Here is a 16791-nt window from a genome sequence, read left to right as displayed (position 1 = left end):
AACTGTTGGTGGAACATGTTTGTTGGAAAACAGCAGCTGAAAGCTCCTACAGGAAAGAATGAAATATGAGCAAATGGTATCAGCATGATCATGTGACAAAAAAGCAAGTCATATCTGGTTTAAACAAAACTCACATGGAGGAAGAATTTTTAAGCACTAGGTTAGTGCATGTACAGGGGATTTTGGTGGTTTAATTCTCTCCTGTGGCACGCACCCTTGACAACAAACTTTGCGTTGAAAGCATAACAAAATCTCAGTGAAACTGAAGAAGCTGTGGGAAATCCCTGTGTTCTTAAAGGAAAATATAGATGAGAAAATCTGCCCAATAGAGCAGACATCAGATGACATCAGCCATCTATGTAATCTATGTAATGATTTACATTGCATCTCTTAGAGGACACAAGTGCTTTGGAAGGTGAAAAAAGATCTTGTATACCAAAAAAATATTTTTAATGTTTGTGATTTTGACGATCAATCTATTCCCTAAGCATAAGTTTGTATTTTGTACCAGATATGCACAAGAAACGATTCTTCTGTTTGGGACATGTAATTTTCCTTCATTACTTCTCTGGATTTTTACCATTATTTTGACCTCCATTGCTTCAAAATTGGTATTTTTCCATCTCCTTGTCAGAGAAGCTGCATGCTACTACATGTTTAGGTACTGCTTTTAGCAACTTCTGAAAGAGGACAGCCAATTTCAATAGCTACTCTTCTTGATGGGTACTTCACCTGATTCTATTAAGTTGCAGTCAAAAAGGACAAAGAAAAGTGTATTAATACACTTGTGTATGGAAATAACTGGAAAGTTCAAAGAACATGATTATCATATAGACAATCATATTCAGAACTCTCCCTTGTTTACTGTAAGAGACATACATGCTGACAGATCTAATTTATTACATTACCTAAGGTCAGTTTCCTGCACTTACCTCCTGAATTGTCTCCTGGACTCCATCTACCCACGCCCCTGATGGGAGCCCAGGGAATTTACCTGGCTACCTTAACCACCTAGTCTGTTAGTTGTCTATGGGTGGCTGGGGCAATTGCTCCCCCAGACCACCTGGTCCACATGATTATTTCACTGAAAAGCCATCATCACACAATGTCAATTAACTTCTTTTACATAATTGTAGGGTGTTCATTACTGCAGAAAACCACGACTCAATTAAGGTAACATGTCAGGGAGTAGAAAACCTCCTGATGGGTTTCACACACTGACTTGCCTCCTGTAAGACTAATCCAGTGTTCTATTGTTTATTTGTTCTATTTCTAACTTCAGTTACTTTTACAGGATTACAAGACATCAGCCAACCTGTAGAGTGCAATAGTTCAGTGTATCTCCAGCAAGTCTAACCGATCCAGTATGCACTCAGCACAAAAAGGAAAGAATATGACAAAAATCAGATGTTCTGGGCCTCCCCTTTGGTTTTATACATCTACTTCTGCTTTATTTCAGATATTGTACCTCAAAAGGTACAACTGACTCAAAATATAAAAAGATGCAAGAACCAGGCACCAGTCTGAGTTAACAAGCTGCCTGCCAGCTGAGGAGTCATGCACACATCCATTATTACAAGTCTAAAAATAGCAAGCTTTTGAGAAGCTCTTAGAACAGCAAAATGTGGCATGTCGATAAAAAAGTAATTTGTGGATGAAAAAAACCAAAAGATGGTAAGAAGATATTTCAAACAGACTGTTAAAGAAATAAAGCAATTTAATCCAAACTTCCAGAGGCAAATATTGCCGTCATTATCAGTGATGATAGAACCAACTGCTCTATGTGGGGTCTTGCCGCATTCCCTTCAGAATGTCCAGGTTCCCAGGCAGCGGGGTCTGCTCCAGGTAAAACCTACACAATTTCCTGTCACTCCTTGAACACTCTCTAGGTGTTTCTTCTACCCATTTTCTATCTCCCCACAGCATACCTTTCCAGACCAATTGTGTTCCTTGCTGTTCCACACTTTGCACAGTGGAAGTCAGGTCCAGTTGGGCCCTCAATGAATCTGTTGTGACAGCAAGGCATCAAATACCAGATGGTGGCCCATAGCTTCTTCTTTCTCCCTAACAGATGTGCAGGCCACTTCAGAGGCCCTGGCAGAACCAACTTGGCTGGTCTACTGAAATGACACACTAGTGCTGGCAATCAACCTCGAAATCTTAAATATGGTACAAACTATGACTCCGGCCCAGAGGAAAAAGGGTAAGAAAATTGTAAATACCTTCAAATTAGAACTCTGTAATCTCATCTAGCCTTTCAAATCAGTAGTCTAAAACTAAATACTGTGCACGTATTGCAGCTACACAGTGAGGTTCCTCATTTGTTGGCAGATCTGGAATTTCACATGTCTGTCACACAGGAGCACTAGGAGGAATTTGAGAAGCAAATGTGAGGTAAATACCCCTGCTGTCATCTCTCGGCATCATTTTGCACTTCCTTCTTTTAGGAAGGGCACACCCTAAGGATGACTATTTTGATGTGTGCACCATTTTCTGGGTGGAGGCTCTGTACACTTCTTCTTGACTTCCATAAGAATGCCCCATGAAATTCACTCCCTCCAAGCACATTCTCCTTTATGAGCAGAAAACTGCAGTTTAAGGAGTGCAGCTACACACAACCCCGCCCCCAGACTGCAGTTATAGGATGGGCCTTCTATATCCATTAGCTCAGGTAGAAAAGGATTCCCAGCCAGGAGAGAGACAAGAGGAGCAGCTGAGAAGTGGCTTCCTCAGATGCTGAACTGCACTTGGAAATCTGTCTAGATATGAGTCCCTATGGTCCAGTCAAAGGGGGGAAAACTAAAGACAACTAGCTGTAATGGGTGGGAAGACTTTCTTTGAGGCAGTCTCCTTTTCCAGAGTAGCTCAATCTAAGAGTCTTTCTCTGAGTACACACTGCACTAGAGGCTCATGCAATAGAGCATTTGTTAGCAGCACATTTTATGGTCTGCAAAGAAATGAAGTTCAACTGCTCATGCTCCAAAGCACTGGAAAACACAGCCATCCCTCAGCTCAAACCCACACTTTGGCACAACAATGCAAGATGCAGGCTATACTCATTAGACAGGTCAGTTCCCAGGCATGATCCACTTCAGTCTGCAAAGCTGACCAGAAAAAAATCACAAAATGATGAGGAAATGCTTCCACCACACCTGCAGAAGACAGCCCAGCTGTACAGTTTAAATAATTCCTACACCAGAAGCACATGATTTTGAAGACCCTGGCAAGGCCATTTCCTGGTGTAATAAACACCTGATCAATCTTAGCTGGAAACCCTGCATCCATCCCTGGGAACACTAAGAAGGCTTTCTAAAGGACACACTGCTATTTTCACCAGGGTAGAAATGAGGTATCTAGATAAGGTTTGTCACACAACTAAAACAGTGCACAGACTACTTGAAAGGGGATGCTAAAAGGAGATGGTTCACTGTGAAAGTAGAACTCAACTTTGCATTTCATCAGAGAGATATGGAAACATGTAACCAAAAAAAATAATAATCTCACAAAAAGGATATTACTGGGATGGTCACTAAATTTGATTTGACATGATTCTAGATACATATAATTTGATGTGATATTAGAAGAGAAACATTTGTAATGTGTAGTACTAGTTCTATGGTAACTGAAAATTGTCAAGACACACTTAGCTGTGCCATAGACAAAATACTCTGTATTCAAAGAAACATAACCTCAGGAACACTGACACTACAGTTTGTTAATACTTGTCAGGTAACACAAGGAAGTCACATGAACTACCAAGAAATCAAATGAGAAATCATTTACAAATTGTAATTTCCTACTAAGAGCAAATCAGCTGTAGTGACAGAAATCAAAGCTTTTAACACATCTGATTGCATGCATCCTTGGTAGATTCAAAGGTGCAGACATAACATGAAAATTATTTTTAGAGCCTTATAGCTAGATACATGTAGTTAACTTTTGCTACTTTCCCCCCTACAAGTGGGCACGTTCTCAACAATTTTCCCTTTTATTCTGGAATGCCATTTTGATTGGGGATCAGGACATTTTGGGTTTTCTTATTTCCCAAATTACTTGGAAGAAAAAAAATGCAAAGATTATCTGTATATCACTTAAATGGAAAAACTAAATTATTGCCAAGGTCATAATAATTTATTGTGGAAATTTTAGTTTAATTTTAAAGGAAAAAAAATGTTCTTTTCAAGGCATAGAACAGTATTATCTGCTGAATGCAAATTGATACTGATTCTTTGTAAAGAATCTTTTGTAAAGAATTCTTTGACAGTCCAAAACATCAGTACAGTAGTAGTAACTGCTATTAATGAACATTGCAAGTAGACCATCTGACAGGAGCCATTACTAAGACCAGTCCATGGCCTGACTTCATTGAAAATTGCAGTAATAAATTTTTTAGTCCTTAGTTCATCTATTCAATATCAAAATGTCAAATCCCTCTGATTAGCTCAGCACATACACCATGATTGAATATCTGAAAGGAGCTTCAGAGGCGCTTTGCTTTCATGTCACGCTCGCAGGGTCACCAAACATCTGAAACGCAAACTTTAAAATTCATTACCCAGCCTATGCCATTTAAGCTCAGCAATCAACTTACAAACTTTGTGTATGCAAGACAGGAGATCACTTACCAAGATGACATTTATGCTCAAAGTAAACAAACAGCACAGTCTAGATTTCCTAATGCATCAGACTGTTTGCAGGATCTGATTGCTGATGCTTAATGCTCAGACCACATGCATGCAAAGAAGCCATAGGATTGTGAAAACACAAACCACTCTGCTTAAACCTGAAACCTTCATCCTACAAATCAAAAAGGACTGGGTTAAATTGTGGATTGTGCTGTCCTCAAGCATTCCTCCAGTCTCCTCCATTAGCATTGATATACCCTTGTTGGAGCCCAGGACTCACTTTGCTTTGCTAAAGAGATGGAAAAACATGTTTAGAAGAAAGAAGTAAGGAGTAAACAAATGGAGATAAAAGAGCGCATTTGTGGAACCACTTAGAATGACTACATTGCTAAAATAATCTCGTAATGTGAGGAAATTGGCTGTGAGTAGGTTTGCAGCTACAAAGAGCCACAAAACCTCAACATGGTTTGAAGCGGTTTTGCTGAAGGGAAGCAGCTGTAGCAGCTGGTCTGGATTCTGAAATGTGTTTGGGAAAAAAACCCCAACCAAACAACAAAACTCCTCACATCTTCAAGATGTACATATCTGCAGAGGACATCAGGAGAGCCTTGAGAGCTCAACAGGGCTTGGATGAGAACCACACCTCTTCTCAGGAAGGAGTGATGAGTACACAGGGACCCTTACTCAATTTGCTCTCTTATTTTCCCTGTGCAGCTTCTACCAGCTTTTGTTCTTCCAAAAGGTAGGCTGGGCTAGAAAGTTCTTAACACTCCTCTTTCCACCAAGTGTATTTATCTGAGCAAGTCCAATGGGCCTGAATCCAGCTACAACAAACTTTCTGGGAATCTCTGACTGTTATGAAATGTAGTGACTCAGCCAAGCTACATAAAAAAAAGAGGATATATTTTTTTTGTTTACTGGAACTTAATAAACCAAGGCAGGAAAAAAAAAAGTGTCAGAAAAGACACATTCCCACATATCTTCATCTTAGAAAGATTAGTCCTCCTCTCTGACCCTAGGCAGGTGTTGCTATCTGGCTTTCTGCCTCTCTCCCCTAGTCCATAGCTCTGCACTTCAGACACTCCTAGTCACCAGTCCCATGATGCAGTTGAATCAAAGGTATCAGTGCTTATTTATGACCAGCATTTCCCCACTTATGTTCCCATTGCCGTGGTGAGCAGCAACAGAACCTGAAAAATAAGGTCAAAGCATAGCCTAGATATCTCCCACAAGCCATATGGAATAATCATTTTCTGAGGGAATTTCTGGCATAAATTTGTACTTGCTCTCTGACCAAAAGTATGCCTCAGCTCAGCACTCTGGACTCTGAGTTCCTAGGACAGAGAACAATAAATATCCCTAAAAATCTTGAACCCAGCTTCCTCTACAGAAACTGAAGAGGAACATGCCAGTTCCTTATAGGTTATCAGTGTTACTTCTTTGATCTCTGTCAGCATCACTGTGTTTCCTTCCACCACGTGGAAGTTCAGGTCCATTGCACATACCTGCACTGCTTGCCAAGCACCCCAACATCACTTCATAGGAATTGATTATTATTTTTCATCTTTCATAGCTTTCAGAGCTTTTCAGCCTATCATTGCACAAATAATGTATGACAATATATGTTGCATCTGAATATATTTGTGAAGACAAAGCAGACCTCTTCCCCAGTAATTATTCCACTGAAAATCAAATGTCAGTCGGCATGTCTCAGGTTACTCAGAGCTAATGCAGTTAGCATCACTGTACAGTAATGTAAACTACATCAAACTAATCACACATCAAAACAGAGGAAAAAATAGGAGAAATCAAATGAACCCTGGAAAGAGACATCAAGTACTGGCTGCCAGGACTGCACATACTGAAATTCCTGAGGAAAGATGAAAATTATTGTGGTAAGTACATCACAATTTAGGCTAGCCTAAGAGGGAGGCTGTCCACTTGGTGAAAATCTGTATCAAAGCAATTATTCAGCATAAGAGACCATGTTCTGGAGACAGGAATGAGGACACAAAGTGTGAAGCACCAAAAAGGCAGAAACATAGTAAGAACTTACAATCACTGTCTGGTCTCAGCAGTAGTCAAAATTCAATTCCTGGGACCTACCAGATTTCAGTATAAATTGACATTTCTGGGCATTAAATAAGATTATCAATAGATGAGAACACAAAAGTGCAGTATTGACAATAGTGCCAGTATATCAGAATGGTGATACTGCAGCCCAGTTTGGTATCCTAGGCTTGGTGAATAATACACTGGGCAAAACAGAAACTTTTCATTTCTGTGTTACCTCCTGTATCACCTCAGCCTTCTCTGGATTAATTTTAAAACAGCTATTTTGGGAACTTGTGAAAACAAAGGCAGCTCCATGTCAGTTTTAGCTTGGGAGACTGTCAAAAATCCAATTCTAGCTGCAGCTTATGTAGAATCAAATGCAGACTCAGGCCTTAATTTTGACATAGGTATCCCAACACAGAGACATCAGCTCTGTTTTTTCCTCTGTGAATTGCAACATATCTTTTCTACTGCTAAGTTTTCAGGTCATATGAAAAACAATGCAATTTAGAAATTCTTCTCCTCTACTTTGATACAATCTTGAGGAATGCAAGTGAATTCTTCATTTTAATCTGGATCACCAGCAAGATGAAAGAGCATAAAAATTTTAAAAGAGATCAAAATTAAGAAAAATATGTAATATCCAAGGAAAACAAATATTTAGCCAGAAAACAGGTGTAGCTGAATGGAAACTTCCCTGTGCAATATGAAAAGTGTCAGTAAAGGGCTGTGAATAGTTCTTGCCTACTTTACTCACTTCATACCAAAACCACACTTCAATGCTTTGTTGTTTCAGTCCTAAGAGATTGGAAATGTGTGCCTTGAACTGCTACTGACCATACACATCAGTTTGATCAGAAAGACCAAAAGTTTGGTAGTAAGTGCGTACCATAAGCTGAGGAGAAACAGCTCAGAAGTTGTATTATTCAGCAGGCAAAAGTATACTACAGCCTTCACACAGGGAAAGAAGTCCTCTCTTGAAGAAAGCCAATGGAAGTAAAAACAAAAGGACGCTATAAGGAAGATCAAAATCTCTCAGTGCATTGAGGTGACCAGCATGCAGCACATCAGAACTTTCCAAAACACTACTGCACATTGTAGGTACAGCGCAGGTTCTAATATCTTTCCAAGGGCAAAAGAGTCTGGAAACTGGTATGGAAGGTAGTCCTGATGAATTCCTAGATGACAGATATATTTGTCACTATGTTATAGGACTGAACAGCAGCATATGCAAGCCAGGTCTCCATCCTGAAGGTTAGATGATCCTGTGCAAATCATTCCCTGTCTTCTTCTTGATATTTCCAGGTGTAGCAAAGACAGTATTGATGATGCCCACTGTATTATGCAGTTAGACAAGATGATGAAAATAAACAGAAGTGGATATGTACTTAAGAAGAAATAATTTGCTGTGGCTTCTTCTCTTCATTGACTATCATGCAAACTCATCCAAGGAAGCTTAACAAGATATTGTCTGAAATGCATCTGGAACTGGACAATCCAAATTCAACCCTAGCAATGTAAGAGTTAGCCTCATTATTAATATGCTGAATACCACTTCTCAAAAAAATCTCAAAGTGAAATATCATAATTCACCTCTAGGCCAGAATATCACATCTAGAAGGTGGAGTTTTTTCCCACTCCACAGGTGTGCTATCATAGATATTAACTGGAAAATGTCTATTTACTTCAAATAGGAGGGGGTAAATGTGCCCAGACTGGAGATGCCCATGGCAGCTGCAGTGAGGAAACAAGAAACTGAAGAAGTCTATACCAACATGAAAGCTTTTAACATGCCACTGTAAAGGTTCAAGACTTATTTAAGAGTCAGATGATTTTATCACCAATCACCTTAATGATGGTGCATACTCAGCTAAGAGGAGCTGTTGACACAGTTCGACTCTAATTATTTGAATCCATAGATTTTTTCCAATTTCTATTTTTCTGAAAGACAATATAAAAGTGAAAACACAAATCCTAAAAGAAGCAGCAGAAAAGTTTTACTGAGCAATCATATAATCATGGAATACCAGGCTGGAAGGGGGACTCAGGACAATTTTGCAGTGGCACTCCCAAGGCAATTCACACCTCACCTGTGTGATTCTTCCAGCATGAAATCACACCCACAAGCTTGTAATCCAGCCCAGGGACTCCTAAGAAAAATGTAGTTGTCACCTGTACCTGATGTTCATCTAAATAATGTCCCCAGCAGCAAGAAATTGACACAGCATAGCTACTTATGACACAAGCACTCTGTGATCTGCCTCACCCACACCTTCTCTCTTTCCTTGGTAACTCTGGAAAAGAGCTTATCCCTCCCTTGGATACCCTTTGACAGCAAGGGACATCCTTTTAACTCTTCTCAGTGGAAATTATCACAGATCTAAGGTACTTGTGACAGCCAAGGCTTACCTGCTCCCTCTGGTCGACTGAGCACATTTATCAGCCCAGATGAAGATTATAATGGATGCAAGGATTCCCTGATGAATTTTCCCTCACAGCCAAATCTCTCCTTTGCTGCTTTATGGAAGTTGAAACATTTATGTGCAAATGTACCAATATCAAAATTCCATGTAAGATTTTTTTAACTCTAGGGTGGAACTTCAGAGGGAAACTAAAGAAATATGCTTAATCTGCTCTGTGAGTACTAGCACTTCAGTAAAACAAACACGGCAGTGATGAAGGATCTCGCGCAACCCAACATCTTTGAAACTCAATCTCATACAGCATAAATACAGTCCCCTGATTCATCCTCTTTTCTACCTCCTCTAAATGACTATATTTGAATCATGCACATGAGAAAAAACATCAGGACAGTACCATTACCTGCACTACATATGTCGCAGAAGCACAAATGGCATGGAATCTCTAAGCCTTTTAATAATGATGCTGTTCTCCACTGCAGATCACCTGGCACACACAGTTCAGCTCTCTGAAAATATAATGCAGTCACTCCCTGATTAAATTACTCCTGGAGTGGAAAAGACATTGAGCAGCCTGCCTGTTTCAATTGGCTGTTGTAGTGACTGAGCTCCATGAATATGGAAATAATTGGATATCCTAGACTAACATAGAGGAGGATGAGGAATATGTGACCCACATAAAGGGCATGCTGGAGTTGCATGAAAGTGAAATCACAGTGTAATATTAAACAAGTGAAAAGTCCTTGATATCAGTGATAGAGGTTAGAAAACAAATCAAGATTACTTCAGTAAAATGCCAGAGGGTTCCAACAGAGAGGCAAGGCCTTTTCAAATGCATTTTACAGGCTCCTTTCTCCAGGGAAAGAGGTAAAACTGAGATTTTATTTTAAATCCTAATTCATAACTCTAATCTACACTTTTGTGTCTCTTTTGTTCTTGATGATTCATAGGTTTACAAGACTACTAAGTAGCTGGAAGATAAGTATTTTTACTTGGGCTCTGAAGCTTTGACCTTAGTAGTAGTTAATAGCCCAAAAGATTCTGATCAGAGTATGAGAAATGGATAAGTACCCTAGGAAAACCAAAAAGCTTTACCACCAGATGAGCCTGTTTTCACCAACTCAAGCAGACACACTGCAAAGAAAGTAAGAAAATTACAGCCCTGAATTTTACTGGAAAAATTCTGTCACATATGTCTGTAAAATCTTTTTAAAAAAGCATATATTTTCCTTGGACGTGACTCACTTTCCCACCTGTGCTAACCAGGAAGAACCAGCACTCCAGTATAAGAGGTGTTTTGGTGAAATTGAAGTGCTCTGCTTCCCACATACTCCTGCAGCTTGAGTACACAGCACATCCAGGCCCCATACAGCTCTATCTCTCCTGCCACTCCCTGGAACTGCTGGCAAACAAGGTGTTACAGCAACCTTCTTCAGCTTCTTCTACCTGGCTGTCATAGCAAAAGGCAGATACAATAGCAAGGAAGAAAAATGAAGTCTAAACCATACTGGACAAATGCAAACATGCATGCATATAGAATTCTAAACATTTTTTTTCCCCATCTGAAAACTAGGGCTACCAATTCATGACAATATTTTTAAAAGGTCCTGAGATGCACTCTCAAAACAGTTTTGCATGGACCTTACATTTGCAAAGATCTAGTTTCTTAGTGTAGTTAGTTCCTCAGGATTTTAGACTGAAGCTGTATTTTCCTTTCTCTAATGCTAAGAAATTTTCCTTTCATTCCTTTAACATTACATAAGCGCTTTTCATTTCCTGAACAATTTTCAGAGAAAGCTGCTGTATTTTTGGAATATCTTATTAATTCATAAATTTATATACATGGTTCAATTAAGCATCGGAAAACTTCACCACTGACTTTTATCTCATAAAATCACCTTACACTATCCTGTAAATTAAAAGGTCAGTGGCATGTTTTCCATCCCTGTGGCTCAAACAAATCTCTGTATCAGTTTCTAAACTAGCAACCGTTATTTACACAGTAAATTCATTAATATAAAATATTTCTGTTTAAATTTGTTAGGATTAGAGGTAATATAATGAAGTGTTACATATTATCTTCAGATAGTTTTTTACCTAATAGCAGTATGATGAGAAAAAAATCAATGCAGGCAACATGATTCACAATACACATCACCATACATTTTGCTAATAGCTTTTTACAATTTTCCCAAAGTTTATTTAAAATCTCTTCCCTGAAATCAAGAGGCTACACCTTCTCACAAATAAAATAATACAAAATTTCCTGTATAAAGGGTGTTCCAAAACTGTTACCTCGATTTTCAGACTATTCTAACCGAAGAAGAATGCTTTTCTAAAATACTGGCTCCACATTAAAAGCACACATGGGAAAGATTATTTGATGTAAAACTCCTCCTTTCAAAATCAATACAACTGAAAGTTTCCCTCTCTGAAGGAGATTGGTACATATGTGGTCATTCTAAATGTTAATGAAAATATCATGAATACAAAGAATCCAAATATACACATACTCTGGTCTGGGCAAGTAGAAATCTGTCCTATCAGAGGTTGGGTGACTGGCTACAAAAGCTAAAAAATAAAAATTAAACAAATGCACCTTTCAAAACTGGAAGCCACTTGGTTCACTGAGTGATTACCTTTGATCCCTGGCACATGTAGCTCTAACTCTGTTATGATCATGGCCAGCACTTCCATAACTACATTCTGTGAAATCAATTCACAGGGGAAAATGCTGAAAAAAAGTCTTAAAACACTACAAGTACTAAAGCCCCACTTTTAAGACTGGAATGTTCTGCCTTTCCAGATGTAGTTGAAGTACCAGCTTGGTAGCAGAAATTGCAGCACAGATGACATAACATCTCCTTACCTTTCACGATTCACATCCCAGAAAAAGATGTGAGTGCAACACAAACCAGTGACCATCAGTACTGGGCTGGGTAACATGAAACCCTCTGAAGCTCTCTGCCTTGGTGCATATGCCTAGGAGGCCTTTGGATGTTCAAACACTCCTGTGGTTTGAACATTTTGGCCTGTAACTCTTATTAAGACAACTTTCAAGAGAAATGATCTCTTAGTAAACTAGATGGAGTTACAGATAGCTAGACTGGTTTGAAAACTAAGTGATTCTAATTTCTAAATATGGCTATACAATAAAAGTAGTAGGCAAAACTGACCTTAAATGCAGGACATTTAAGTCAAGCTTTTGGTTCTGCCACTGGCCCACTGGCAAGATTCTGTGTGAGATTTTTTGCCATGCACAAAAAAAAATGGAACAATAAGAGAATTGCCTCAAAATCTGAGCAACATTATAAGCAGATGATTAAGAGATATATTGAGCTGCAGACTTTTGGCTTTGAAAATCTTGATCCAGTTTCTTATCCTGGAAAGGAAGCTGGGATTATTCAATTTAAGAACTGTCAACTATTTATAGCATCAGCTATTAAAAAAAAAAAAAAAATCTTTTAAGAAATAGCAAGCCAGAAACCTCTTGCTGCCTCAACCATCTCCAGTAGAAACAATTCCCTGGGGTATCTGCATACTGTTCCAAGGTTGCTGGAGTGCATATTGTTCCATGTCCTCTTGCCAGTAAATTGCCAAACCACTGTCAGACACACAATAGAGAGGAAAAAGGAAAAAAGGGTTCTGAGGATTTAACTTCAGTAGAGTTTCTATCACAGTTCTGTTACTTTAGGAAGACGTTGCCCATGTCCAAGTGACTGAATAACATTTCTCTGTTATCAACGCAATGCAACCTGATCTAGTGGAAGATGTCCCTGCCTATGGCAGGGGCGTTGGAACTAGATGATCTTTAAACACTGTTCAATGCTAATGTACTTTTAAGAACATTCCCATTGGCATGGAACAGGGATAGCATAGTACAGTTTAGCCTAAAACTGTTGATGATGAACCTGAAAACACAATCCAGAACTGTAACAACTCTAAAACTGAGGTACCTTAAAAAAACAAAAAAACACACAGCTTTCTGCTATCTTCTGACAAACAAATTTCTGTCTCTGTGTCAGAAGAAAGAGCTCTGCTCAACATTGAATATGTTAATTTACTCATTGGTAGAGAATACACCATGAAGATATTTTCCCTAAAAAACTAAGTCCCAAAGGGAGGTGAAGACATTTACTCCTGTTTTGACTAACCAGTCAAGTATAAGAATGCAACATATACACTAATAAAGATATCTGAGTCCCTAACATGGAAATCATTAAGAACAGTGATGACATCTTAGCTGGATAGACACAAATGAAATGGTTTAGGGATGAAAGATTAACACTGCACTGTCTAAAAACTTCTATAGAGCAACTGAATAAAAAATGAGAGTTTCTTCAGGAATCAGATAATGGACTGAGGTATGCTGGTATGGCCAAAGACATGGTGTGACAGAGCTTTCTCTCACCAGAGGGTAACTAACTGATGGAGGCTTGTGAGCAGGCTTTTTCTAGTAGATGTGACCTGAAAAGTAAGCTACATGCAAACAAGAAAATTTTGTCAGAAGAGGATCAATTCAGTATGACCGGGTGAAAGAAAATAGAAATTAAGTATAAACGGAATCAGCATTTTTGCCTTATGTTTTTTGTCTAAGTAAGTGTTTCTAAGTACATTGCTGATTTTAACTGTTACAAACAAAAGTTCATAGAACATTTCCTCTTAACCTATCTTGACTTGTGCATTGTTTAGACTAACTAGCCTTTCTTTACTAAGGCCATGGCAAGACACAGACCAGGTCACAAGGGTAAGAAAACAAGCACTGAGTTAACCAGGTAACAGGAACCCAGTTAGGGAATGCAAGGAGAAATATAGCAAGCCATGAGCTCTGCTATATTGACCAGGTGGAAAGCTGGCACCACAAACATCAGGAAAAACAAATAAATACCTTCCAGTAACTGTTGGGATGGAAATCAGTACGATATTGCATCAACTCTGAAGATCCCAAAGAACACACCAAGCTACCCACATCACTTATCCTCCTTCCTCATTCATGTTTTCTGGAAAATTAATGTCCAAAGAAATGTCAACACATCATGGTGGGATGCTAATAAGATTGTCTTTGAAAAGCAGGACTGGCTACCTCATACCACCAGAGATCAGAAGGGAAAGGGGGCAGCCCAATACACCCTCTGCCAGTGATGGTGGATCAGAGATCCTATCTAATTTTTTCAGAAAAAGGTTCTGAAAACATGTCATATGAAGACTGCATTAGTTTATTATACTTCTTAATTTTAAGGAACATTCAACTTGACATAACTTTAACAATAGGGAATAAAAGAGATTTTTTTTTTGGACAGTAGAAAACAGACATAAAGTGTGTATTTGAATGATGACAGGATATGGATTTACAGCTCCAAAAAATAAGATGACAGAAAATAATAAGATTTGGCATAATGTTGATTAAAGAAAGTTAAACCTCAGTGGGTTTTAAAACACCTTAGAATTAATTTATTAATTTGAGTATTGTAAATGCTTATAGTAGTAAATATTTTTGTTCTATTAAATTAAAAATAGTTTACTGTAACTTTGTAACTCTACCCTCTATCATTCCTTACCCCTTTCCAAGTAAAAAACCTCTCAACAAACTGTTAAGGGACACTTCTGAATGGAGTTAACACTAGGTGTAATTCAAATAGCAAACAGCTTCAGAGATGTGAGGAGCCAAACAAGATAGATTTAAAACACTTCACTAAATCAAAAGTGTTTCTGGACATGCAGTACAGCATGTGTGCCTTAAAAGATGCAGACTCCCCTTGTAAGAGATGTCCTAAATATTCAGATGGATTGATTTAAATAATGAGAAAAGTATAGAATGCATGAGCAAAAATCCTGAATTATAAAAACTGTAACCTTGATACAGTAAAGAAAAATTAACATCCCTTGAATGGCAAAATCTTAAATTGCTTGAAAAGAAATACAAACAAGAAGTAGTATTTTCTAATTCCCCATGCACTAATCATAACTCACCAACAGTGGTTTCCCACACAAATCCATTTTCAATGCAGTTGCACTGGGCAATGTTGCAGTGACACCTTTCAGCTATTCTGATGCTCATAAATAATGATTCAACCTTTTAAAGCTATATACTTCCTCTAAGAAGCAACATTAAGTAGACAAGGAAGTAAACAGCTTGATATGAATAACTTTTTTATTTGGACTGCTCTTAAAAAAGAATACACAAAAAATACATTGTATATGTTTGAAAACAATGCTGCTCGAGTTAAACATTACCATAAAAGTCATCCTCTTACAAGGAAAGTGATTCACAGTGGAAACAATTTGAAACTCAGTTTTACAAAGTTTGCATAAGAATTGCCCAGCCAGGGCAAGAAATCCACTCACTCCCATGCTATGTGATAAGCATAGAGGACAAAACCAAAGCAATTACAAGAAATGGCCTTTCATTGATCCAGAGAACACAAGCTGATAGGAACATGCAGATAGGTAGTAGATATTGTTGAAATAAAAATACAGGATTTTAAGTGTCACATAGACAAGGAACAGTTTTGTGACAAGTATAAACACATTTTATCATTAAGAAAATCAAATAGCAACAGAATAATCTTAGTAACTATAAAGAAAATAAATACTGCATCTACTTCATATTCTGATTTCAGAGATAAGGATAAAAAATTGTCTTACCTCAAATACAGCCTGAAGAGAGACATTAACAATATGCCTACATCCTCTCTTAGTTTCCTTGATAGCAATCTAAGAAGAAATACAAAATAGCAAATAACTGTCTTCCCTACAGAGAACATGTGCCCAGGAATAACACACTTCCCAGTAAAGTGTGCAGAACAGAAGTAAAAAAGAAATTAAAAAATTAAAACTCAAAAAGACAATCCTTGCAAATTAAAAAGACAAGAACTTTATATTTGACATTCACAGTATGATTTATTGCATTTTAAGGGAGTAGAGACATTCAGGAATTAGATAATATAGACTTAACTGTGATATTACCTCAGTTCTCACTGAAATAGTCATTCGGTACTATTTGTCTACAAAAGGAAGATTATAAATTCATCCACACAGAACTCAGACACTGAACACATAAAAAGATTCCTATTCCAGTAGTAGGCACACAGGGGCTCACACGATACAACCTTATTAAATTGCTTTTTCCTCCCAAACTACAGTGCTTACTAAAACACTTACTAAATGTTAAATGCTTTGGTCAAGAGTTCAGTCACTGACCTGCACTGAAAGCCTTATGTTCAGCTCCAACATTTTCTAACAGCAATCAAGTTAAAAAAAAAATGGTTTCACGGAATGAACTGTTAAAAAAGAAAATCCTCATATAAGCTTTCCCCGAGGGGGAAGAAATATCCACAAGCTTTAAATTGGCCAGGCGGATTTAAGAGGAAGCAAAAAAAAAAAAAAAAAAAAGGCAGCTCTTTCTGTTGCGTCAAAGAGCCCAGTGTGCAATAGGAACAGAGAACAGAGTTGTTAAACTGGCAAGCTTTTGCTGAAGACAGCTTTTCAATATGCTCTCAGCATCGTCTCCCAGGGCTGGCTGGAGACAGTCCCACTCCTCTTATATGGGCTCTACTCCTTCAAGAGGCAATCGCTCTTAAGGACAGTTTCTATAAACACACTGTCCTCCTGGCTTGGCTGCACACGAGACAGGCAATTGCACATGTACACATACCTGCATTCAAGGAGCAGACCTGCACACACTTGGGGAA

The 16791-nt window shown here is 38.3% G+C and overlaps 1 protein-coding gene across 2 annotated transcripts in view; it reads right to left on the bottom strand.

Annotated features, from left to right (window-relative positions):
* CSGALNACT1 (chondroitin sulfate N-acetylgalactosaminyltransferase 1) overlaps positions 1–16445 on the bottom strand; it is a 41517-nt gene extending 25072 nt beyond the window's left edge. For both annotated transcript variants that reach the window (XM_015625344.2, XM_015625343.2), the window contains exons 1-2: positions 16301–16445; positions 15746–15814 (exon numbers count right to left, since the gene is read on the bottom strand). The gene's annotated coding sequence lies outside the window, so the exon portion shown is untranslated. The remainder of the gene's footprint in view (positions 1–15745; positions 15815–16300) is intronic.
* Positions 16446–16791: the final 346 nt, after the last annotated feature.

This window comes from Parus major, chromosome 4 (genome assembly GCF_001522545.3).
Source record: "Parus major isolate Abel chromosome 4, Parus_major1.1, whole genome shotgun sequence".
NCBI classification, from domain to species: Eukaryota; Metazoa; Chordata; class Aves; order Passeriformes; family Paridae; genus Parus; species Parus major.
This window is presented reverse-complemented; position numbering and strand designations above follow the sequence as displayed.